Genomic DNA, 27,320 nt, shown 5'->3' on the forward strand with positions numbered 1-27,320 from the left:
CCTCCACTTCTACCTCCCTCATCTGCATCACAGCTTGCTCTCACGTAGACAGTTGTATTGCCTTCTAACTGGACTCCTCGCTTTGGTCCTTTGTCACCACAATCTCAGTTCAGCAGGGTGGCTGGAATGACCTTATTAAAATAAAAGATTACAACAGTCATCTGCTGAAAACCCTTCACTCACTTCTATTACACTCCAAGGTCCTTATAATGGCTTATGAGGCTCTAGATGACATGTCTCCTCTTTATCTCTCTGGCCTCATGTCTTTTCTTCTGTCTCACTCCATTCCAGCCATGCTGGCCTCCTTGCTACTTCTGAAACTCTCCAGGTGTATTATTTTCAGATCTTTGCACTTGCTCTTCCCTGTGTCTAGAAGCCACACGGTTCACTCTCCTAGCTCCTTCAGTTTCTTGTTATGTGTCACCTTCCCAGGGAAGTGTTTTCCTGTAATTATACAGGCTTCCAACCATGGAATAAGTAAGTCACAGGGATGAAAGGTACAGTATAAGGAATATAGTCAATTATAATAGCATTGTATGGTGACAGATGGTAGTTACCTTATGGTGAACATAGCAAAACATATAAGCTTGTTGAGTCACTATGTTGTACATCTGAAACTAATGTGACATTGTGTGTCAACTATATTCAAATTTGAAAAAAATAATTTTTTTTACCACACTTTTCTTCAAAGAATGTACTGCCTCTGACATCTAAACATATGTATTGTTTATTATCTGTCTCTGCCCACTGTGATACATAAATACAAGTTCCATGAGAACAGAGATTTTTGTCTAATTTGGTCGTTGATATAATCTTTAAGTTTTTATTTAATTTCCAGTTAACGTACAGTGTAATATTTGTTTCAGGCATACAATATTGTGATTCAACATTTCTCCACAATAGCCAGTGCTCATCATGACAGGTGCACTCCTTAATCCTCATCTTCTGTTTCACCCATCCCCCCACCCACCACTTCTCTGGTAACCATCAGTTTGTTTTCTATAGTTAAGAATCTATTTCGGGGGATCCCTGGGTGGCGCAGCGGTTTGGCGCGTGCCTTTGGCCCAGGGCGCGATCCTGGAGACCCGGGATCGAGTCCCACGTCGGGCTCCCGGTGCATGGAGCCTGCTTCTCCCTCTGCCTGTGACTCTGCCTCTCTCTCTCTCTCTCTCTCTGTGACTATCATAAATAAATAAAAATTAAAAAAAAATCTTAAAAAAAAGAATCTATTTCGGGGTGCCTATGTGGCTCAGTTAGTTGAGCAGACGCTCAGTTCATAATCTTGGGTTTGTGATATCGAACCCCACATTGGGTTCTGTGCTCAGCACAGAGTCTGCTTGAGGTTCTTTCCCTCTCTCTTCTCCTCTGCCCCTTCCCTCACTCATGCTAATGTGTGCTCTCTCTCTTTCAAAAAGAAAAAAATCTGTTTCTTGGTGTGCCTTTTATGTCTTTTTTTTCCTCCTTGCACATTTGTTTTGTTTCTTAAACTCTACATATGAGTGAAATCATATGGTATTTGTCTTTCTCTGACTTATTTCACTTAGCATAATACTTTCTAGCTCCATCCATGTCATTGCAAATAGCAAGATTTCATTTTTTATGGCTGAGTAATATTACATTGTGTATATATATATATATACCACATCTTCCTTTTATCCATTTATCCACTTATCACTTGATGGACACTGGGGCTGTTTCCATAATTTGGTTAACATAGATAATGCTACTATAAATATCAGGGTGCATGTATTTGAATTAGTATTTCTGTATTTGTTGGGTAAATACCTAGTAGTGTGATTGCTGGTTTGTAGGATAGTTCTATTTTTAACTTTTTGAGAAAACTCCATATCGTTTTTCAGCTGCACCAATATACATTCCTACAAACAGTGCAAGAGAATTCCCCTTTCTTCACATCCTCACCAACCACCTGTTCTTTCCTGTGTTGTTTGTTTTAGCCATTTTGACAGATGGGAGGTGATATTTCATTGACGTTTTCATTTGTATTTCCCTGATGATCAGTGGTATTGACCAGTCTTTTCATATATCTGTTGGCCATCTGTGTCTTTTCCTTTGCTGTGCAGAAACTTTTTATTTTGTCAATAAGGTACTAAGGAATGAACCTAACCAAAGAAGTGAAAGACCTGTACTTTGAAAACTATAAAAAATAATGAAAGAAATTGAAGATAACACAAAGAAATAGAAAGACAGGGGTTCCTGGGTGGCTCAGTTGGTTAAGCATCTGACTTTTGATTTTGGCTCAGGTAGTGATCTCAGGATCATGAGATCTCCATGCTCAGTGTGGAGTCTGCTTGAGATTCTTTCCTTCTTCTGTCCCTCCCCCTGCTCTCTCTGTCTCTCTTCTCTCTCTCTCTCTTTCAAACAAATAAATCAAATAAAAAATCTTAAGAGAAATAGACAATGCTCATGGATTGGAAGAACAAATACTATTAAAAAGTCTACACTACCTAAGCAATTACACATTTAATAAATCCCTATCAGAATACCTACAGCATTTTTCACAAAGCTAGAACAAACAATTCTAAAATTTGTGTGGAACCACAAAAGACCCCAAAGAACCAAAGCAAACTTGAAGGCAAAGCAAAACATTTCTGGACTTCAAGTTACAATACAAAGCAGTAGTGATTGAAACAGTTTGTTACTGGCAGGAAAATAGACACACAGATCAATAGAACAGAATAGAAAACCTAAAAATGAACCCATAACTATATGGTTAGTTAATCTTTGACAAAATAGGAAAGAATATCCAATGGGAAAAAGACAATCTCTTCAACAAATGATGTTGGGAAATCTGGGTGGCAACATACAAAGGAATGAAACTGGACCACTTTATTTTTTTTAATTGTATTTATTTATTTTTAGAGAGAGAATGTGAGAGAGAGGGCAAGTTAGGGGAGGGGCAGAGGGAGAAGCAGAGAATCTCAAGTAGACTCTATGCTGAGCATGGAGGCTGACATAGAGCTCGATCCCACAACCGTGAGATCATGACCAGAGCCAAAACCAAGAGTTGGATGCCTAACTGAGCTACCCAGACACCCCAAAACTGGACCACTTTCTTATACCATACACAAAAATAAATTCAAAGTGGACTGAAGACCTACATGTGAGACCTGAAGCCATAAAAATCCTAGAGGAGAATTAGGCAGTGATGTCTTTAACATCAGCCATAGCAAATTCTTTCTGGATAGGTCTCCTGAGACAAAGGAAACAAAAGCAAAAATCGATTGCTCTTTGATATAATCTTAATGCCTGGCTTATAGTAGATATAGATTCAAGAAATATTTTTTAAATGAGAGAATGCATGTATACCCTGGTAATATGTGTGAAGGTCACTGAGATTTAATAGCAGGTAGTCCTTGCCCCCAAGGAATGTATAATCTAGTAGGAATACTTAGGTATAGACATATCTACAGTACAAGGTAGAATGGGATATATACTACAAGGGAAGTTCTTAGCATGGAGTATGGTTTGAAATAAGTAAACAGTCCATTTGGGTATCTTTATGTGTAGGGATAGCAGCAGTGAGAGAAGAGAGTGGAAAGACACATTGGTACTAGGTTGTAGTTGGCCATGCATGTCAGGATAAGGAAAGTGTACTTTGAGAACCATTGAGGGCTTTTGAAGAAAGAGACTTTAGATGGCTTGATCATGTTTATGGGTAAAGGAAAAGGGGCTAATATGAGGTATGAGGAGAATACATTGAAGAAAGAAGTAATACTTGAAGTGGAATCAAGTCTAGAGAAGATGAAAAGGGATGGGATAAAAGGCCAGGAAGAAATGGCCAAAAGACCTTTCACAAATCCTAAGGAGAGATCTAAAAAATCTACCCCTCACTCCAGATAATTTGGTATCAACCATTTAAAGACATGCCTTAGAAACTATTGAGGTAAAAAAAAAAAAAAAAAAAAAAGAAACTATTGAGGTAGAGAATCACTGAGAATAAGCAAATGAGCAATTCTAAAAACATGGCCCTCAATATTAAGTGTCTAGGTTTTCTGGTCAAGGCCATCTTGATCAAAGTCCATGCTATAAGCATAACCTAATATGTATCTCTGTTTTTGTTTTGTTTTTAAAAGATTTTATTTATTTATTTGAGAGAGAGAGAGAGAAAAAAAAAGAGAGAGAGAGAGAGAGAGATTGAGAGAGCACCAGCATGAGAGGCAGAGGAAAAGGGACAAGCAGACTCCCCACTGAACAGGGAGCCCTATGCAGGGCTTGATCCCAGGATGCTGGGAACATGACCCGAGCCAAAGGCAGACGCTTAACTAACTGAGCCACTCAGGGGCAGTATGTCATTGAAAACATACTCCAGCAGCATTCAGAAAGCCAACAGCTTCAAAATATCCATATCTGGCCCTCAAGTCTACTTCATTGCCAAGGTGAAGACTCCTGGAAGAGGTGATGCCCAGCTACTGTCCTCTGCTGGAGTCCACATGGGCCTTGGCTACTGTGGCCAAGGAGTCAGAATCCAATTGGAAAGGAAGCTGGTGAATTTCTAAAGCAAAAGTTCTAAAGTATGATTAGCAATCCAATTATGAGAAATCCTAGAGGAACTAAATAATCTGGAAGTTTTTATTCTATGGGAATCTTGAAGTACAAAAGGTTAGTTTTGCTTGGGGAGGGAGGAGTTGGGAGCTACATTTACAAATAAGGTGATTATTTGGCTGGGCTTGAATGCAATTGTGGAGTTAGGGGAGAGAGCTAGACATTTGCATGAACAGAAACACAGAGTTATGAACATGTCTGACATGTTTGGGAAAAGTCGAGTCTGAGTGTAGCTTCAGCATAGGATGAACAGAGTAGGAGGAACAATGGAAAATGAAGTAAAAAAATGAACCAGATTGTGACAGGTGAAGAATGTCAAAAGAAGTTATTTGAATTGATAAGAAGTATACTTGGGAAAAATCAAGTTTTTTTTTTTTTTTTTTAAATAGTGAAGATCAACATAACAAAAAACAATATTATTTTTTAAATTAGGTTAAAAACATTCCTTAAAAAAAGATTTTATTTATTTATTTATTTGAGAGAGATAAAGAGAAAGAGAGCACAAATGGGAAGGGGGAGTAGGGGCAGGAGAAGAGGGAGAAACACTCTCCACTGAGCAGGGAGCCTGACTCGGGGCTGGCTCCCAGGACCCTGAGATCATGACCTGAGCCCAAGACAGATGCTTAACTGACTGAGTCACCCAGGCACCCCTAAAACTTTTCTTTTTAAAATATTTTATTTATTTATTCATGAGAGACACACAGAGAGAGGCAGAGACATAGGTAAAGGGAGAAGCAGGACTCAATCCCAGGACCCCGGGATCATGACCTGATCCAAAGGCAGATGCTCAACCACTTAGCCACCAAGGTGCCCCTCTCTAAAAACATTTCTAAAATAAAAATGTCACAGTGGTCATGTATTTTGCTTCCATTAACATCATTCTGTTTTGGGAATTGGAAATATTCCCAAAGTTTTACTCCCTACACTTCGAGTTTTGATTTTCTGCTTGGTTTCATCTGATCTCATTGAAGCAGGAAAGTACAATCAGAGAGATGAAATGATTTAGCAAGGGTCCTATGAGAAAGTGGCAGAACTAGAACATGAACCAGGGTATTCCATCCCTTACATCCAGCACTTGTCAAATGTAGCAGACCCCAGACTTTGGGCAAGTGTGTGGGTGGATGTGCACAGGATGCTCTTGAACATGAAACACGAATCCTGAATTACAATGCCAGTGGGTCAAATGCATGGGATTGGAAATACTAAAATGTGAGACTTGAGAATGAGAAATGCCTATAAAACTAGTAGAAGACAGTGGTATTTACATGGCATGGGTGATAGAGTCTGGATCTACTGGCACCTTGCACAGGTCATGCTTAGGTGGCTGCAGAGCTGGCTTAAACTTGCTCTCCTCCTTTCCCTGCTGTCTCTCAGCTCAGGCAACATGTATGTCTCTTCATTGGCACTGCGGTTTCTCCAGTGACAGCGAAGAACATTTCTGCATGTTTCCAGAAATAAAACAGAAGTCATTGATTTAATGATGGTGACGAGAATCATGATGATATCCTGAAACTCAGGGAAGTTAAATAATTTATCTCAAGTTGTATTGTTCATCAGTGGCAGAGCTAAATTTAGATCCTAGTTTGTATAACCCCAAGATCTGTCATAACCATGACCCTTACATGCAGTCTGAATGTGCTACCAGTGCACCCCTGACTGATCTGGGGTTCTGGCCCACACCCTACATGGCATTGGTAGCCTCTTAGAAGAGTGTGGGTTTAAGCTGGGATTGGTGCTATGGCTGCTTTCATGTTGAAGTGCTGTAACAAATTGAAGGTCAGCTAGATTGGACATTTCACCAATTATGATGATGATGATGATGGTGGTGGTAGTGGTGGTGTAATCAAAACAATACCTTAAAAAAAACAAAAAACAAAACAATACCTTCAATGTGGTTTTAACTTTATGGTTTCCAAATATTTTCACATGCATACTCTCATTTAGAACTGCTTGGCTTGGTCTAGAAAATGGGTATTATATATAGTTAAGAATACTCATTGAGGGTTACATAGGAAGTTGGAAAATCTGAATAGATTTCAACCATTTTTTAATTATAATCCACAATAAAAATATGTTTTATATTATGGTCCAGATCCTAATGCTCTCTGATTGATTCCATTTATTTCATTGCACTGCATTGATTTCAAAATGTTGGTTACAATCCAACAAATTGACTTCATGACATGCTAACCAATTGTGATTTTCAATTTGAAAAACACTGGGGAAGATCTATTGAAGTATTTCCTACTCTGATATATTACTGTTCCATAATATAACAAGTGTGGAATCATGTCAAAACAAAGTTTAATGTTGAAGGAGAGTGAGGACAGTGACCTCTTGCCCTATCCCATGTCACTTCTCCTCCCAATCTGATTTTCAAGGCAGGCACTTTCAAATTCTTATTTTCTCCTTTTCTAAGTAATACTCTTAGTCTGTTAGTTTTTAGTTGATCATTTTCAGACATTAGCTAGTAACTTCTTGGTGCTTGTTCACCAATGCCCTTTCATTAAAATGTTAATATGGCAGCTCTCTTGCTTCTGAAGGTGTTTGAGAATGTGGTTTATGTATGGTAGGTTCATGGATATCAATCTCCTGAATATAAGACTTCATCCTCAGTTACAGGTAATGCTGCCTTCCATCTCAGGGGCAAAATCTGTAGCATGGGAGCAGAGCTGAATACATGCTCTCTACAGGCAGGAAAATCCCAAAGAGAGAGCTTAGGTATATTCTGTAGTTGTTCCCAGATTTACCATTCATATAATCTCTTCCCCTGAAGAGGGGGGAATGAGAAGTGGTAAGTGATCAAGAAGTCTTTGCTAGGTCATCCACAGCTAAACTCAGAGCATGTGAGACACACTTAGGCATACATCCATCCAAGAGAAAGACTGCTTCTCTGGACTCAAAGCAGGAAACAGAACTCTGAGTAGCTGGTCAAAGGACCCAAAAACATCTCCACTCTTGTTAAAGGATTTTTTTTGTTGTTGTTGTTATTTGCCTGGCTTTATATTTCTCTTGAATTATGTTTTACCACTCAGAAACTTACTACCAGATGCTCAGGTCTGGGACATCCAATTGTTAACATCACTGCATAAAATTAAATTAAATTTTAAAAACCACACAAATATTAAGACAAAGCTATGGATACGTCTGAACATAAATTAGACTGAAACGTAAACTGAATACTCTAAGAATGCTGAGTCCCCAAATTTCATTACATAATTCTCCAGTCATCTAAGGTGGAGAGTGGAGTCTATTCGGCACTACCAACTGATTTCAGCATTGTTAAAATCCAGACCGGGAATGGAATCCTGCAACTGACAATGAATTTGGGCTATGTATTAGCCTTTTATCTGAAGCCACAGACAAAATCTTGGAATCATACTTAAAGGTCTTACTGCAATGGGAGGCCACACACAACTCATAGGCACAATAGTATCAGGGACTTCCAAGTTAGGCTTGAGAAATTCGGGTCTTGCTTAATTACATGGCCTGTGCAAAAGATGAGATTGCCAACAGAGCAATGTTCTGTTGCATTTTCCTGACCCTTTGGGGTTTAAATTTGCAACCTGCATCAGCAAAACTTTTGGCATTTAATTCTATTAAAATCAAAGAGCCAAATTTCTGCCTCCTGTTACATGAGCACAGCTCTTACTGACGTCAATGAAAGCTGTGCATGCATAACTGAGGGCAGATTTTGGCCTGGGCTATAGACATATGAGAACTGGCACACCACACTCACATCCAAACTCCATTCCCCTTCTCCCCGCCCCCTGCCCCTACCTTCTGATAACATGACCTCTTCATTCGTAACTCTCTGTCTACACATTGGGAGCTGGGCCTTAACCCAAAATACAAATTAGAAGCATCATTTAATACAGAAATTTAACCCAGATGCAAATTTAACGTAAATGTGACAAAAGCCACCTGAGTGGTCACTGTCTAACAAATTTTGCAAACAGATTATGGGTGACTTCCCACTGAAATATACTTAGTGTAGTTATCTTATTTGTGCATGTAATTAGATAGAAGGAGGCTTACACTTCCTTTCGCTTTACTGTTTAGTTTTTGTACTTGACAATGCACTGCCTACACTAATGAAACCCCTGCTGCTAAAATGCTCCACATATTCCAGTGCCTGGTGCAGTGTCTGGGACAGAGAAAGCAGCCTAGTGAATATTTACAGGACACATGGATTCTATGAGGCAAGAGATAATAATAACTCACAGTTACCCAGCGCTAACTATGTGTAGGACATTGTCTTATATATATTAAGTTATTTAATTCTCACCATGCCCTATTAGTAGGTTTACTATTTTATAAAGGGGGTTACTATACAGAAGTTAAGAGGCTTACCAGCTAGTGGGTGGTGGAGCTGGGATTTCAATCCAGGGAGCCTGGCTCCAGAGGTCAGGCTGTTAACTCTGCTACACTGCCTCTCAGTTAAAGTGCAGGCATTGTGTATTATTAATTAGTTATTAGTCAAGTTATGTATATGGTAGCTGGGCAATTCTACTGAGAAAAGCAGGAATGTTTTAGTAGTAAGAGCTTGTTAGCAACTGTTTGTGTGACCTTAATTGTCTGAAAAAGTTGTGTGGGTTTTTTTGTTTGTTTGTTTTTTGTTTTTTAGCTTTCCTACATACTAGGAGCAATAGTATAACCTCTCAGACTAAGCAATTTAGTCTCATGGCATCTTTGTTAAAAGGGAAATGAATTTTGCAATATTTTTTTTAAAGATTTTATTTATTTATTCATGAGAGACACACAGAGAGAGGCAGAGACACTGGCAGAGGGAGAAGCAGGCTCCATGCAGGGAGCCCTACATGGGACTCGATCTCAGGTCTCCAGATTCACACCGTGGGCTGAAGGCAGCGCTAAACCGCTGAGCTACCCGGGCTGCCCTTGCAGTAAATTTTGAAGACAAATTTTATGTGTACCACTTTTAAACAAATGCTAAGGTGTCATTGACGATTATCGCCTTCAATTAATTTTTCTGTAGTCACTTTAAAAAATAATTACATGTATCTAGGCCATGCATCGGAAGTGTTAGGAGTCTCATAACTGATTTTTAATAAGGGTCAGCTTTTCCCTCTTAAGAATATATCTAAAGGGGCACCTGTGGGGCTCAGTTGGTTAAGCATTGGGGTGTTGGTTTCAGCTCAGGTCATGATCTCAGGGTCGCAAGATGGAGCCCAGGGTTGGGCTCAGCAGGGAGTCTTCTTGGGATTCTCTCTCTCCCAATCCCCTCATAAAATATATAAATCTTTTTTTTTTTAATTTGTTTTTTTTTTTATTTATTCATGATGGTCACACAGAGAGAGAGAGAGAGAGAGAGAGGCAGAGACACAGGCAGAGGGAGAAGCAGGCTCCATGCACCGGGAGCCCGACGTGGGATTCGATCCCGGGTCTCCAGGATCGCGCCCTGGGCCAAAGGCAGGCGCCAAACCGCTGCGCCACCCAGGGATCCCAAAATATATAAATCTTAAAAAAAAAGATGTATCTAAAGTTGTCATTGGTTTAATAGATACCTATGATTTGACATATAATTCTTTACATTGAGGTGTGAGGGACATAACTGCCACCAAAAGATGGAAGCTTCTTCCTTGTCCAAAATCCTACAGGCAAAAATGGGAAAAGGTGGGCCCTGTCTTAGAAGTTATCTGGACTACAGAATCCAAATAAATTTCATTTGGTTTTTGTAATGCCCAGAATATAATTTTATTAGTCTTGTGGTTCAGCAGTTGACCTGCTTCCTTATTCTGGGCACCTCACTGTTTTTGGTTTCAAGTGGAAATTCCTTACCTGTCCACTATACCAGGAACTTGAATTGCTCATGATATCATTTCAGAGACCTCCCTTTGTGATAGTGGGCAAATGATAGGCAGTGGAATCTAGGAAGAGGTCAGATTTTGCTGCTTCCCTTGACATGAGGAAATCAAGAAAGGGAGCTTGAAAAAAGAAAGTGGGAGTACTATTTTAGCAATATTGATTTTGAAATGATGGCAAATCATTCAAGTTGTTCAGAGAGTGGGGGATGTTATTTGTCCATGGTCATATGACTCACTCGTAACAGACTGAGGACAAGAATTCAGAACACTTAACCCCCAAAACCACATTTCCCTCAGTCCAAACATCCTAAAACATGTCAGGTCCAGGAAGCCTTTTTTTCTTCCATCTCTTCTTGGAACTAGACAGAAAAAGATTTGGATATATGTCCATTAAAATCCTATCCCATTGCCAGGATGTGTATCTTCAGTGTGGTCTTTCTTGCCTATGCTTAGAAATATTGTGTTATGTTGGTTTTCTCCACTGTCTCTTTCAGCAATGTGTTTAAATACAAAGTAGATTATATAGTCTTCAAATGTTGTCTTTTACTTCTCTTTCAGAGAATATTTTCTGATCTTATTTCAAAAATTTCAATCTGGGGGCAGCCCCGGTGGCCCAGCGGTTTAGCGCTGCCTGCAGCCTGGGGTGTGATCCTGGAGACCCAGGATCAAGTCCCACATGGGCTTCCTGCATGGAGCCTGCTTCTCCCTCTGCCTGTGTCTCTGCTTCTCTCTTCACTCTCTCTGAATGAATAAATAAATAAATCTTTAAAAAAATTTTCAATCTGTAGACTTTTAATTATGAGCTAGTCTGACCACCTAGTGCAGGATTCATTTCTACAATATTCCTTAATAATGATCATCAGCTTCTATTTAGTGTGTGCTTATGAGCTCACAAAGCATCTACTGCATCATGATTGAAGAGTTCTTATTATTAAACTGTATGTAGGTTAAGAAGACTAAATACTTGACTCTTAAGAACTTTGATCCACTAGTTCTAGTTTTACCTTCTAGAGCATATTTTTCAAACTGAGACTCCATTTCAACATTGTATTTTGTTTGGTCCACATGGTGTTTTCAAAAATAATGAGCCAACACTGAAGACACCAAAAGATTTTACATAAAAATCAGGTCTTCTGGCTCTTATTGAAAAAGAAAGATATTGCATTATTGTATGTACATTCTTACAGGGCAACAGTGATATGGTCCTGAGTAGGGGGCTGCTTCCTTTAGATGGAGCATAAGTTCAGCAGTTGTCCACAGCCCTCCACTCCCTATAGATTTCCACATCCTGTGGCTGTCATGTGCCATTAATTATCACATTCTGTTTTTCAAATATTGGCTAGTTTCATATCCTTATGTTACCTTTCTGAATTCTGTAGGTATATTTGTGACCCCTAGCATTAGGCAGCATAGAGTAAATATGCTCCTTCCTCTGCATTAAAGAGATGGCCTTTTGCCCCCTGCATTTCTTTAGTTCTCCTTTTTTGCAAGATAGTAAGTTTCAGTTCCTTTAACCAAATCTTGTAAAGTAGGGCTTCAAATGCCATCACTTCCCTGACACTCCTTAAATTTGTTCAGTGCTCTTTTAAATCATGGTACCCAGGGGGCACTTGGGTGGCTCAATTGGTTAAGCATCTGACTCTTGCTTTTGGCTCAGGTCATGATATTAGAATCGTGAGATTGAGTCCTGTGTTGGAATCTGCTTGGGATTCTCTCTCTCTCTCTGTCTCTCTTTCCCTCTGCCTCCTCTACCCCACTTGTTCATGCATTCTCTTTCTCTCTCTCTCTCAAATAAATACATACATACATACATACATACATACTTGCCTACATAACGTTGAACTGAACACAGTGCTGGGAAGCTGGAACCATGGACTTCCATTATCCTTTCTAATTCTCAAGTTATAGGTATCTTCACAATCTGGTAAATATTATAGGTTGAGTGAGAAGGATGGACATTTTCTGTTTTGTTTGCACAGTATCCTTCTTTTCCCCTGAAAATAGTATTCTTCTATTCTCTTTGATCTGCTCCTTGCCGTGTTCTACTCTGGGAGTTGCTAACTGCATATGAGACTTTGACCACAGAGATTCTTCCCAGGAAGAGCACCTGTTACAAGCCAGGACAAGATTTTTCCTGGGATTTTCTAACCAGAGCTTGAGATTTTGGTTTCTCAGATTGTAAGGATGTAGGTCTAAAGCTACAAGTGGGCAGCTTTCATGCTTGTTGGAAATGGTCAGAAAGAAACCAGAACACAGAGAAAAGCATAGAGAATCACAAGAAGAAATACCAGGAAGCATCACTAAAGTCCCTGGTACCAGGCACCTCTGAGGCTGTCCTTTCCACATTCTGGTTTTTATTCTTTTTCCTTCTTTCCCTCTCTCTGTCACTGTCTTCCTCCCTTTTCCATTTCCTTCCATCTTTTCTTTCTTCAAAACTTTATTTGTGTATTTATAAAGAAAAACATAGGACTGAATATTGCCATCATTAAGGACAGGCCTTTGCAGGATGGTGGAGTGATTTCTGACAGTGGGGTGGAGGCCCCTACTTGCCATCAATGAGTGGGTTCTGCAAGACTGCGATGACTAGGTCTCTTCAAAGGAACATATCGGAGATGTAGTTGTCCTTGTTTACTGGCTTGGACTTCTTACCTTTGCTTTCTTGGGGATCTTGGTCTACATCTCCTTCACATTTTCCAGCACTGTGTCACAGTGCTTGTCAATGGCCTTCACACAGTTCAGGAGCTCCTTGTTATTGCCACAGTGGATAAGCCCTTAGGCGTAGTTCCTGACTGATGTGTGAGCACAGAGAATGGACTAGTGTTAAACTCCTCCTCCTCCCACTTTTGCAGCTCCTCCAGGGTCATCTCACTCTTGGGCTTGTTGGTATGCTCATGGTGATGGTGGCTGTGCTTTCAGGTCACTTGTGTCTCCTCTGTGTTGTTTCTGCCTCTGAAGAGTCTTAGACTAATTTAAATTACCTTTCTCTGGCTGGCAACCAACCTAGAAAATCTTCTCTGGCATATTAGGTAACTCACAGGTAATATGACTCCATGAATGAACAAATGACTGCTTGGCTGAATGAGAAACTGGTTTCTTGCTAGGGTTGACCATGGATTTCTTGTAATTTCTAGTTCACAGCAATCACTTTGGGACCACGCATTTTGGGGAAATAATTATGTACTAAATCAACTTCTATTTTGCCTTATTAATCCTTGTATTTAAAGAATCGTAAATTAATAATAAGTAATGGTTCAATTTAATTGATTACAATATCAGAGTATATGGTTAGACATGCCATGATCCCAGAATAGATCAGAACTTAATCTTTGCATATTCAGCATTCTGCCTCAGACTTATTCTGAGGACTACAAAACTCTGCAAGACATACACATTTTAGGCTAGTGGTTTTGAGCTTATCCTTAGGCTAGGAGATGTAGAGTTGTGTTGAAAGGACAGGATGGTTTTGAATGTTCTGATCTCTAGTTTTGTGGAGTGTTTGTGATCCCTCAGATTTGGCTTGTAGCCCAGAGCTTGCTTCCATCTGGAGAGCGAGGACAATCGTGGGCAGCCCTTTCCATCAGTTCTCTTTCCTACTGCTGCCCTCTCTCTTCACAAAAAGGAGTTCTGAGGCTGCAAAGACCCACTGCAAAGAGGAGACGTGCCTAACATTGGCCTTGTCACAATCTATCCTTCCTGGATAGTCAGTCAGCCTATGCTTTAATTTATTTTGTGGATGATAACCTTTTGAGTCTCTAAGTAAGTTACTGACCCTCTCCTAGCTCATGGTAACTGAGCAAATACTTGCAACCTTTCCCTGGGTCTGAGTCCATGATGTGTCTCTCTCTGTGTATGTATGGATGTATTTGGAGATCACCATGTTCTTTCAATAATAAATGAGAACACCCTGCTCTAGGTTTGAAATGTTTGCCACTTTGCAATTTAATTGGAAAAAATCCTAAGATAAACGAGTATGTGTTTAGATACACATGGATAAATGTACTTGAGTCAAAGGAAAAGTGACACCTTGGAAAAATTTCAAATTTAGAAATATATATATATATATATATATATATATGATATATATGCAGAAAGTTGTGAGGTTTTGTTAGCTTAGTAAAAATTGGATAATTTACCAGATTTTTCCCCCCCCCAACCTCTTCCCCATTAGAAAAATTTCCTATGTGTTTTTTCATTTCTAGGTAATAATGTTTCAGAAATAAGAAGAAAATGATATTAGGGACAACCAAATTAAATATACTATAGTTTTACATTCCTAAACAAAAGAAAAAATGCTTTTAGATAAGAAAAGAGACAAAAAGAAAAAAATTCAGTTTCCTTATATACTTTATTTCCAAAACTTTTTTCACCATAAGTTGACTTTTTCTTTCATAAGTTGATTTTTAAAGAAAATGTATACCTCTAAATATGTGTTCATATAGACATAACCACTTGACTTAGTTCATGTCTGATTAATGAGCTTTATACTCTCTTACATTAGTAATCGCAATTTATGTCTATTTGTCTCAGACTTCTTTTGACCAGCAACATGAATTTGGAAAATTTCTGGCTCAGATTAAAGGTACATTCTGTAGCCATGCAATAAATCAAATATAACCAGTTCTTGCTGGGGTTAACTTTTGATAATGACTCAATACCAATTTCCCTTAACCTATGTTCATGATAGCATAAATTTAAACCATGGTTACTGTTGACGTCAGCAATATTAGTTGGCTAATGCCCTTGAGAAATCATCCTGTAGCAGCTCACTTAAAAAATTGACGAATACGTGCTTTACTTTGCTAATAGTCTGAACAAATTGGTTTTATATTATAGTATATTAGTACTTGGAAGGCTGCTAGGCTAGCATTAACTGGCTATTGTCAACCGTACTCATTTCCAAATGTTATTCATAAAATGTTTGATGCCTCAGACAACATGCATACATATATTATAAAATATAAAGGAAATAAATACATACTGACTGATAAAACTGAATCCAAAAGCTAAAAGCACAGAAGTAGTAGCAGCAAAGCAAATTCCCAGAGTTAATGGAAAAGTCTTTCCTCACAATTTTATTATCTCTTAAAAGATAGTTTTAATGTGGCTTCTAACAAATATCTTCCCATATTTTTAGTGATCCCCTTATTTGTTTCTTTTAGTTTGAATGGCAATTACAAACAAACAAGGAGTGACAGAGCTTTGTAAGAAAATCTGTTATTGCTACAGAATTCTTCTGTGTGAAGCTGCCCTGTTTTTTAAGGAAGAGACATCTCAGTCCCTCAGGCCACTCTTCTCTAACCGCCCAATCATATCCTCCTGTCTTTCCAAATGGATGAAACAGAAAACTACAGGAACTTAAAAGGGAGCAAACGAGCTAATAATGAGCTACTGTACCCCTTGGCATTTATAAAACCTTTTCTCTCTTGCTAATGTAATTTTCCAACCAGACATGGGGAAGCCTTTCTCAAGGTTACATACAAATGGTTGTAGAGGAGCCCAGAGACTCTCATTTCATTCTTTGTAATAGAGAAGAGTGATTGCTTCCTTGACTTTGTGGCTCTGATCATTCTTTAAGTGATTAAGTAAGAAACAACAACATGTCTCTGAAGGAGAGCTTCCTAATGGTTTTTCTGTGGCCCATTGGCCCTGGGGAGCTCACCATGACAGCAGGTCACCATGGTAATACCATACTCTTCAGCTTCCCTCTGAACCTTTTGTGATAGTGACACCAACATCTCATTTATAAATGTAATGCATGTGGTGCAGCTTCACAGTTGCTAATAAAAGACAATCTTTTGTGGAATAACTGAGTGAAAAAAAATGATGAACATAGACTAACATAACGAATAACTTCTGGTGTAAGTCCTCTTTTAAGTCTGGATGTACTATTTTAAAAAATAAGCAGGACCAACACTTACTGTTAAATGTAGGGATGACCTATTAAGCAACAACAAAAAAAGTGCAAGTTTTATTATCCACTTTTCTTCCAACATCTAATTCAAGACATGCTTGCTGTCTGCACCATTCTTTCAGAAGAATGGTTTGAGAGAATTAGGACAAAGTGATGACACCTCAGACAAGGTTCTTGTCCATATTCCTTTACATTTAAATGATATTAATGAAAGTGGTATTTGATATAGTACAAGCAACTATCACACAGTTATAAGGATAGAGTTGGATAAGTTGTATTCTCAGCCATTCTTATGCACATACTCTTTCCCTGAAATGCTTGATACAATTAATATGATCAATTATTGATACATTTTTTTCTTGGAAAAATTTTTTGTTGTTGAGTCATGCTAAATAATGTTGTGTGTGTGTTATTCTTAATAGTCTCTTCCTCTGCCCTGTTTCACCCTTGGTGAAATAGGTATTGCATCTGGTCAGCCTTTCAGGGGAAAAAAATCCCTAGTTATGTTTCACGTAGGGAGGGTAAAGAAAGTACTAGGACAACAGTGCAGTCTCACCAGATAAAAGGTAGAAAAGTCCTGTGGAAGGGTTGTGCATGCAGGCATGATTAGGTTGTTTTTCTTACATGCAACTTATTTCACATCCAATTGAAGCATGATCCATTCTTTGATCTTCTGATGTTAATTGTGTGCTTCATTATTAAGAGGATTTTTAACATTCATTTGCTCTGAGAAAAAGTGATTTGACTTGATCATGTCTGTGGAGTCTGCATCTCAGGTTTCTTTTCCAGGCTTGTCAATAAAACTGGTTTATGTCCTGAGTATGAGACCCTCATGCTCTATATCATTAAACACTATGGAATAAACATATTTTATTAGTTTACTATTGTTGCTACAACAAATTACCATAAACTTAGTGACTAGATAATACACATTTATTACCTTACAGTTCTGTAGGTTAGAAGTCTGATACAGGTCTCATAGAGCTATACTGGTCTAAAATCAAGGTGTTAGCAGGGTACATTTCTTCCAGAAGCTCTATGGGGGAATCCATTTCCTCATCTTTTCTAGTTTCTAGAGGCTGCTCACATGCCTTGGCTTGTAGTCCTCTTCCATTTTCAAAGCTAGCAATGGCCAGTCGGGTCTTTCTCACATCAAGTCACTCTGAAACTAACTCCTCTTCTATTTTCCACTTCTACTTTGAGAACTTTTTCATTACATTGGGCCCACCTGGATAATCCAGTGCAATCTCCCTATTTTAAGGACAGCTGATTAGCAACTTTACTTCCACTTAGAGCCTTAAAATAGCTTAGTATAATTTGTTTCCATAATTTGTCATGTAACGTGACATTTTCACACATCCAAGGGCTAGGACATAGGCATCTTTGGTGGTTATTCTTCTCTTCCCCATGTGAATATAGAAAGAAGGATTTCAAGAGATGCTTAGTTAGTATTGTAAAAAAATTTAAAATATAACTTCCTCTCACAATAAGAACAAAAGCTTCTTAGTCAATATGTTCATTATTCCAGCATGGAGTTGACCTTGTTCTTGAGTAAAGGGGCCACTATTCCAATAGTATGAAGTGAGGAAGTCTTGCAGAAGTAGTGTCTGTTCACTGTAAGGTTTAGGCACAGGCATTCTGGAATGTTATATCCATGCTCAGGAGGCAAATGCTGTAGAAAGCCTTTTCAGAGTAGGAGCTAGAGTAGCTTGACAGTGGCAGTTTTTGAGGTAGAAAAACATGGGAAGAAAGAAGTTGCACAAATAAGCATTAAACTTATTTGATTTGATTTTTTAAGGATCATAAACTAAATCTCTCTCATCTACGTGGGCTGAAAACCTACAGTATCAGTTTCAGGAGGTAACTCAAAAGTTTCATGTCAGATTTTCCTCTTTTCATTAGGCCGATTTCTGGAAATTGTGAAGCAGTGAGAGTTAATTTTTTTTTTTCAAGGAACATTTAATAACAAGGTAGATAACATACTTATTTAACATGGTACTTTTACATCACTGAAGCTAAAGCAAAACATCTGGTTCACTGGGTATAAATAGCCTACTTAATGTGTGTACACTGCAGTGCAATTAAAAAAAATACTGTAATTTTAATTTCAGAACTTCAGAATTTAAGTATCAATATTCTCTTTTAATATGGGGAAAGAAAATGCTTTTTAAAATTATTTGAAGCTTGGACAAAAATTCCATAGCTATATCCTTAAGGTCTCTCTGTAGTCTTCATGATTCAGATGACACAAAGGAAGCTTCAAATTCAACCTTTCAGAGAAGACATTCCAGCTCGCATGATCTCGTCAACCAGGAGGATGTTGGTGGCAATCACAGTGCAAGAGTGAAGAAACTGTTTCTTTACACAATAGTTATCCCATATGCCTACTTCGGCGGCTACCATTGGCTCACCTGTGTTCAAGTCCACACCCACAAGTTGACCTGATTCTGAATGTTCTGCTTGAACTTTAACTAGTGTTTCCTGAAGGTCAAAACCAGAGTTCTGAGCAAGAACCTTGGGAATAATGAGCAATGCATCAGCAAATGCTTGAACTCCCAGCTGGGCCCTCCCCTTTACACTGGGCTTATATTTAATCAAGGCTTCTGCCATTGCCACTTCCACTGCACCCGCACCCGGAACTACACAGCCATCATCAATAGCATTTTTAACAGCCCTCAAGCCATCTCTTATTGCATCTTTGATTTGAGTGAGTGTGTGCTTATTTGGTCCTTTGATCAATAATGTGACAGAGCGAGGATTGTTACACTTCTCAATGAAAGTGAATTTCTCTTCTCCCAATGTATACTCATAGACAAGTCCTGCATGTCCCAAACAATCAGGATTTAGGTCATCGAAAGAATTTAGAGCTACTCCACCACAAGCAAGAGTCAGCCTTTCCATATTTCTCCTTTTAGCTCTACGTAGAGCTACTATGCCTTCTTTCGCAAGAGCATCTAAGGAAAAGGGGTCGATTCCCTTTTGATTAATAACAACAAATCCTTTATCTGAATCACCACAGACTTTCTTTTTCAGTTCTATTATTTTTTTAACTCTATCTTCAATGAATTTTCTTTCAGCTTTTACGAGTTTCTCTCTCTCTTCTGCACTCTTGTAAAAAAAACCCAGAATTCACTTCTGTTTTTTCATACTCTAACAACACATTGCATGTGAGGATGTATGCATCTTCTACTCTTTTTTTCATATCAGGATGCCGTGCCCCATGGTCCAAAACAAGACCTCTGATTAAGCTTGTATCAGTTTCAGATTTATATTTCATCTCCATGATTTCAACCATGAAGAGATCAATAGGTTCATCTGTTTTTTTAATGGCCAAAATCGAGTCCACTACAGCCTCTGTTAAGACATCAGCAAGTTCAGCATGCACTTTTGTACGTAGAGATGTTCTGGCCACATCTATAATTTTCCCTGTCCATTTCTTTGCTTACTTTGACTTGTTCCAAAAACTGAAGTACCTTTTCCTTTGCAGCTTCAAATCCTTCTGTTATTATTCTGGGATGAAGACCTTCAGAAATGTAGAGATCCGCCTGTTTCAGTAGCTCTCCAATGATTAGGACATTGGATGTGGTACCATCACCAGTTATGTCATCCTGGGCTGTTGCTACTTTGGCTATTAGGGAGGCTGTTGGGTGTTGAGTTTGCATTTCATGAAGCAGCACATTGCCATCTTTAGTAAGCTTGATGTCTCCAGCACCAGACACGAGCATCTTCATGGTGCCCTTAGGCCCCAAGTTGGTCCTCAGCACGGCCTGCAGCCCCCAGGCCGCGCTGATGTTGACCGCCAGCGCCGCCTGGGCGCGGGCCACCTCGGCCTTGGGGTTCAGGGTCTTCACGGCCGCCATAGCTGACCAGCAGAAGAGGAGGCACGGCGCGCTGAGGGCCCGCAGCTGGCTCGGCCAGTGAGAGTTAATTTTTGATCTCTGATTTCTGTTATGGTCATTCTGCATTTACCTTTTGTGATGCTCTGAAACATTGCTGGGGAAATTGGTTGATGAAATCTTCAGATTACACGAAGGAGGGAATTTTTAAGATGTCATTAGGGAAATGATAAATACACTGAAAAACTTTAAGTGGTACAAAAGGGTAGGTCATAGGAATAGCTCTCCTAGTCTAGACTCCTATGTTCTGTTCTAGAGAAACATTTTCCTGCATATTACTCTAGAAGTATCTGTTTCCTGTGCATTCTTTTAGGATGTTTTCATGCATATGTACACATGCAGATATATAAATATGTGCTCCTCTTTACACAAATGAATCTATATAATAAACACTGGCTTGTTTCTTATTTTTGTTCACTTAATATAGTTTGGAGATCTTGACATATCAGCAGATATAGAATCCCTCTAGTCTTTTAATAGCTCATTTAAGCCTAGACTTTGTGCATTTCCAGGATGGAAGCCACATTTAAATGCTTAACTATGTTTCCTGATGCTGTCTGGCTATTTTCTAGGAGCTAATCCAAGACAAAGATGGTGTGTATAGGAATATGGTCGATTGTATTAATATTCATAAAATATCTTAATTTTTCCCTATGGTGCCTTCCCTGTTGAAGGATTTTCTATCCATGGCTTGTTGAAGTAATGGATGGCCATGTGATTTGCTTTGGCCAATGCAGTGTCAGAAATGTGACAGTTCAAGGCAGAAGTTGTAAGGTGCTATGTATCTTTTCCTTCTTCCATAAAAGTTGTTTATATCTTAGATGGATGTCACTCCTTCTGCTAGGTTATGGAATGAAGGTGACAGGGGCCAGAGCTGTAACCTATAATCTATCCAGAATGGGTGGATAGCACGAGTGAGAAATAAAACTATTATCTTAAGTAACTGCTAATGGTAGGTCACTTGGACGACAGAATGACCTAACTTATTCTCCCTGATACAGGGAGCAACCCAAGGAACAGTCAGAGAATGTGAAAATTTGTAGTAAAATAGTCCTTATGATTGTAAAATGGCTTTCCAATGACCCCGTCTTTCCTAATTCCTTCCTCCACAGTTCATTAAATCAAATGACCAAAAAACCCACTAATTAAGGATATAACACAATACTCATTGACACATATAACATTTTCATTCTATTTATTCATTTTATTATGTTTTCATTCTATTTCAACCACTCTTAGGCTATTTTGTCCCCAGATGTAAGTAATCAATATTTTTGTGCTTTAAAAACAAACAAAAACATACTGGGAACAAATGCCTGCTTTTGGCTATGATGGAGTCATTGGGTCCAGACTTCCCTTTCCCCCATAAGTAACTTAAAAAATGGGAAGTATACATAGGCACCTGTTTTGGATATTGGAAAACAGGTATCATAGGACTGTGTTTTCTGAAAGTAGAGAAACAAATGAGGTGGACCTAAGATTGCCCAACTTTATGCCTGGAGGCCTTTTCTTCACCCTGATTCTAAGAGGGGGATCCCAAACAGAGAATTGCAGAATTGCTGAATTGCAGAGACAGATACTAGAGATCTGGAAGGCTGAGGTCACTGGAGCTATCAGGACAGATTATTGGAAAGGAGGGTGATTGCACAGGCAGTTTCAAAATTTTCATAGGGATTCCCTTGGGTCTGTTTTTGAAGATTTCACTCTGCAAATATAGGGAGAAATGCTCCCAAAAGCTAGGCTGGAAGATATTCATAATCTGAAGAGCCAGATCAGAGAGTCCTTGTTGAAAACTTGGGCCATTTGGTGGAGACCTCAAAGGGGTCATGCCTTAATAGTGGGGCTAAAAGACTATTCAAGATCCACTTTGCAAAGCTTAAAAACAATCATCAAAAGATCCAGTGGATCTTTAGGTAATGTAACTCTGACAGAACAAAGTACACTCTTTAAAGGAAGACCACAAAATCCAGCATTCAACAACATAAAAACAACAAAGTTCAGTATAGTCATTTGAAAACAGGAAAGTATGATCCATACTCAGTAAAAAAATAAGTTGAAAGAAACATACCAGAAATGACAGAGATGATTGAATTAATAAGTAAGCATATTCAAATAACTATTAACCATATACATAGTAGTTAAAAATATGAACATAATGTTGAGAAAAATAAGTATATAGAGAAAGAAACTTTAGTTTTAAAAAACAAAACATCTGCAATGAAAAATCACTTGGTAGAATTCAGAGCGGATTAGACATTGCAGAAGGACAAAATTAGTGAGTTGAAAACATAAAAATAAAAACTGTCCAAAATTAAGCATATAGATAAAGAAAACCAAAAATAAGCAGAGCTTCAGTAATTTTGGAAAAAAATTCAAGTAGTCTAGCATGTATGTAACTGGTGTTCCAGAAGGATAAAGGACAGAAACATATTTAAATAAATAATGTCTTGAAATACTCTAAATTTGTTGAAAACTGTAAACCCACTGATCTGTAAAGCTTAAGGAATTTCATGCATGCTGAACACAAAGAAAACCACCTTAAGACACATACATAACCAAATTGGTAAAAACCAGTGATAAAAAGAAAATCTTAAAAAGCAGGTGGTGGGGAAAAATAACATGCTATGGATAGAGGAATGAAGATAAGAATTACCACAATTTTCTCATCTGAAACTGTGCAAACAAGAAGATAATGGAACAGCATCTTGAAAGTGCTGAAATCAAAACCAAAACCAAAACCAAAACCAAAAACAGAACAAGAAAAGCAAGCAAACAAAAGTACCTGTCAAATTAGAATGGAAATACTCAAAAATGGAGGTGAAATAATAACTCCTTAGACAAACAAAAGTTAAAACAACTGTATCCAGAAGAACTGAACTGCAAGGAATGTTAAAAAGACATTCTTGAAGCAGAAATTTAGAACTATATACAGAAATAAAGATCCCTGCAAATTGCAAATATATGGGTAAGTTTGCAGATATTTTTAATTTAAAATTTCTTCAAAAGATAATCAACTATGGTTGTTTGTTTTTTTCTTAAATTCCATACATGAGTAAAATCATTGAGTATTTGTCTTTCTCTGACTTCTTTCGCTTAGCATAATACTCTAGCTCCATCCATGGCATTGCAAATGGCAAGATTTCATTCTTTTTCTTTTTTTTTTTTATATCTTTTTTTTAAAGATTTTTTTTAAATTTTTTATGATAGTCACAGAGAGAGAGAGAGAGAGGCAGAGGGAGAAGCAGGCTCCATGCACCAGGAGCCCGATGTGGGATTCGATCCCAGGTCTCTAGGATCGCACCCTGGGCCAAAGGCAGGCGCCAAACCGCTGCGCCACCCAGGGATCCCGATTTCATTCTTTTTCATAGCTGAATAATATTCCAGTGTGTGTGTGTGTGTGTGTTATACATATATACCACATCTATGTCCATTCATCAGTCGATGGACGTTTGGGCTCTTTCCGTAATTTGGCTGTTTTTGATAATGCTGGTGTAAACAATCATGGAGAAAAAAAGAAAGAGGCAGACCACAAACCAGACTCTTCACTATAGAGAACAAACTAATGGTCACCAGAGGGGAGGTGGGTGGGAGGATGGGTGAAATAGGTGATGAGGATTAGGAGTACACTTGCTGAGATGAGCACTGGGTATTGTAAGAAGTGTTGACTCACTACATTGTACACCTGAAACTAATATTACACTGTATGTTAACTAACTGGAATTTAAATAAAAACTTAAAAAAAGGAAAAAAGGATAATCAAGTAAACGAAAAACAATATTACATTTTAAGGTTTATAATATGTGCAGAAGTAAAATATATAAAAGCACAAAGAATGTGAAGGAGGAAATGGAAGCATACTGGCATAAGGGGTGTAATAGCATTTTAAGATATAGACTGTGATAAGTTAAAAAATGTATGTTTTAAACCCAAGAGGAAGCACATGTGCATATGCACAAACCAAAAACTAAAAAGCATAAAAGTAGAACTAATAAGCCAATAATAGTGTTAAAATCTAATCAGAAAAGATATTTAATCCAAAAGAAGGGAGAACAATAGGGGAAAAAAGAATCATTGGGGCAAGAAGAAAACACTATCAACATAGTCAATTAAAGCCTAAACATATCAACAATCATACTGGATGTGAACATTAAACACTTCAGTTCAAAGGCTGACATTGTCAAAATGGATAAAACAGCAAGAGCTAATTGTTCTTGTTCTTTTTATGTTGTCTACAAAAAATCTACATTACATATAAAGTCAAAAATAGATTAAATGTAAAAGGATGGAAAAAGATATACCATACAGACACTAATCAAATGAAAGCTCCAAATGCTATATTAATATCAGAAAAAGTAGATTTCAGAAAAGATATGTCACCAGGGTTATGATACAGAAAAAGCAATTGAAAAAAAAATGCAATCCCTAACAAAGAAGTACATTTTCTTAACTTGACTTAATGGGACATTTACAAAAGACTGCAGCAAACATTATACTTAATTGGGGAGCAACTGAGTACTTTTCCACCTAAGATTGTGAACAAGGCAAGGAAGTTTGTTCTCACCACTTCTATCTAACATGTTATTGATGGTCCTAGCTGGTACAATAAGGCAGGAAAAAGAAATAGAAAGCATACATTTATTTAGAAAGGAGGAAGAAAATGTTTTTATTTGTGGATAACCTGATGGATGTTATGGGCTGGAGGAAGAAAATATTTTTGTTTGTGGATAACCTGATAGTTGTTATGGGCTATGTCCCTCAAAATTCGTGTGTTGAAGCCCTCACTCCCAGCACCTCAGAATGTGACTGTATTTGGAGATAGGGTCTTAAAAAGTGATTAGGTTAAAATGAGACCATTAAAGTAGACCCCACTCCAATCTGACCGGTGTCCTTTAAGAGGAGGAAATTTGGACACAGAGATACTGGGAGCTTGCATACACAAAGAAAACACCATACAAAGACATAGCAGAAAGATGCCATTTCTAAACCAAGAAGAGAGTCCCTGGAAGAAAACAAATTTGCTGACACCTTAATCTCCAACACTGTGAGAAACAAATTTCTGTTGTTTAAGCCACCCAGTATTTGTTATAATAGACTTAGCAAATCATTATAATGGTATTATAGAAAGCTTAAGTAATCTGAAAAAGTTATTAGAAAAAATAAGTAAATTCAGCAAGGTCGCAGGATATAAACTTGATAACAAAATCAGCTGTGTTTATCCATACTAGCTACAAATAATTGGAAAAATAGAATCAAAATCAATACCACTACCATAGCAACAAAAAACCATGAAATCATAAAATACTTAAGAATAATTTAGCAAAATACTTGTACAATGAAAACTATAAAGCATTGATGAGAGAAATTAAAGAATAAATTGAGAGGTATATCATGCTTAAGAAGTCTTCGAGTTTGTAAATCACATCTCCCCTACTTTCTTCTGTAGATTCAGTGCAATCCCAATCATGGTTTTTCTCTTCTGTATACATTGATACAGTCCTTATACAATTTATATGGAAATGTAAAGGGCTTAGAATAGCCAAAAACTATTTGAAAAAATAAAACAAAGTAGGAAATGATTTACATGATCTAATTTCAATTGTTACTATACAACTACAGAATTCAAGACAGTGTGGTATTCATGTAAGGATAGTTCATGAAACAGAGTCCAGATAAAGATCCATCTCATAGATAGTCAATGGATTTTGACAAAGGAACCAAGGAAATTCAGTGGGTGAAAGAATGATCTTTTAAATAAATTGTTCTGTTGGCCATGTCTTTGTCTTCTTCTGTGAGATTTCTGTTCATGTCTTTTGCCCATTTCATGATTGGATTGTTTGTTTCTTTGGTGTTGAGTTTAATAAGTTCTTTATAGATCTTGGAAACTAGTCCTTTATCTGATACGTCATTTGCCTAACTCTGGGAAATGAACTAGGGGTGGTGGAAGGGGAGGAGGGCGGGGGACGTGGGATGAATGGGTGATGGGCACTGAGGGGGGCACTTGACGGGATGAGCACTGGGTGTTATTCTGTATGTTGGCAAATTGAACACCAATAAAAAATAAATTTATTATTTAAAAAAAATTCTATCCTAAAAAAAAAGAACTTATTAAACTCAACACCCAAGAAACCAACAATCCAATCAAGAAATGGGCAAAAGACATGAACAGAAATCTCACAGAGGAAGACATAGACATGGCCAACACGCACATGAGAAAATGCTCTGCGTCACTTGCCATCAGAGAAATACAAATCAGAACCACAATGAGATACCACCTCACACCAGTGAGAATGGGGAAAATTAACAAGGCAGGAAACCACAAATGTTGGAGAGGATGTGGAGAAAAGGGAACCCAATTGCACTGTTGGTGGGAATGTGAACTGGTGCAGCCACTCTGAAAAACTGTGTGGAGGTTCCTCAAAGAGTTAAAAATAGACCTGCCCTACGACCCAGCAGTTGCACAGCTGGGGATTTACCCCAAAGATACAGATGCAATGAAACGCTGGGACACCTGCACCCTGATGTTTATAGCGGCAATGGCCACAATAGCCAAATTGTGGAAGGAGCCTCGGTGTCCATCGAAAGATGAATGGATAAAGAAGATGTGGTTTATGTATACAATGCAATATTACTCAGCCATTAGAAATGACAAATATCCATCATTTGCTTCGACCTGGATGGAACTGAAGGGTATTATGCTGAGTGAAATAAGTCAATCGGAGAAGGACAAATTTATATGGTCTCATTCATTCAGGGAATATAAATAATACTGAAAGGGAATAGAAGGGAAGGGAGAAGAAATGGGTAGGAAATATCAGAAAGGGAGACAGAACATGGAATACTCCTAACTCTGGGAAACGAACTAGGGGTGCTGGAAAGTGAGGAGGGCATGGGGTGGGGATGACTGGGTGGTGGGCAATGAGGGGGACACTTCATTGGGTGAGCACTGGGTGTTATTCTGTATGTTGGCAAATTGAACACCAATAAAAAATAAATTTATTATTACAAAAATAAATAAATAAATAAATAAATAAATAAATAAATAAATAAATAAATTGTTCTGGAACTAATATTCACATGGAGCTAAGTCAGCATTTACTCTTACTTTATATAATAAACATTGATGTG

General features: G+C 38.1%; 1 protein-coding gene and 2 pseudogenes across 1 annotated transcript in view; 1 reads left to right on the top strand and 2 right to left on the bottom strand.

The window, feature by feature from the left end:
- The window catches only part of PAPPA2 (pappalysin 2), a 456,471-nt gene that overhangs the window by 120,339 nt on the left and 308,812 nt on the right, over positions 1-27,320 (top strand). The gene's annotated exons all lie outside the window — the stretch shown is intronic.
- LOC140634741 (small nuclear ribonucleoprotein Sm D2 pseudogene) lies at positions 12,931-13,264 on the bottom strand (annotated as a pseudogene).
- LOC140635706 (T-complex protein 1 subunit zeta pseudogene) lies at positions 18,238-20,192 on the bottom strand (annotated as a pseudogene).

Source organism: Canis lupus, chromosome 6 (assembly GCF_048164855.1).
Source record: "Canis lupus baileyi chromosome 6, mCanLup2.hap1, whole genome shotgun sequence".
Taxonomy (NCBI): domain Eukaryota; kingdom Metazoa; phylum Chordata; class Mammalia; order Carnivora; family Canidae; genus Canis; species Canis lupus.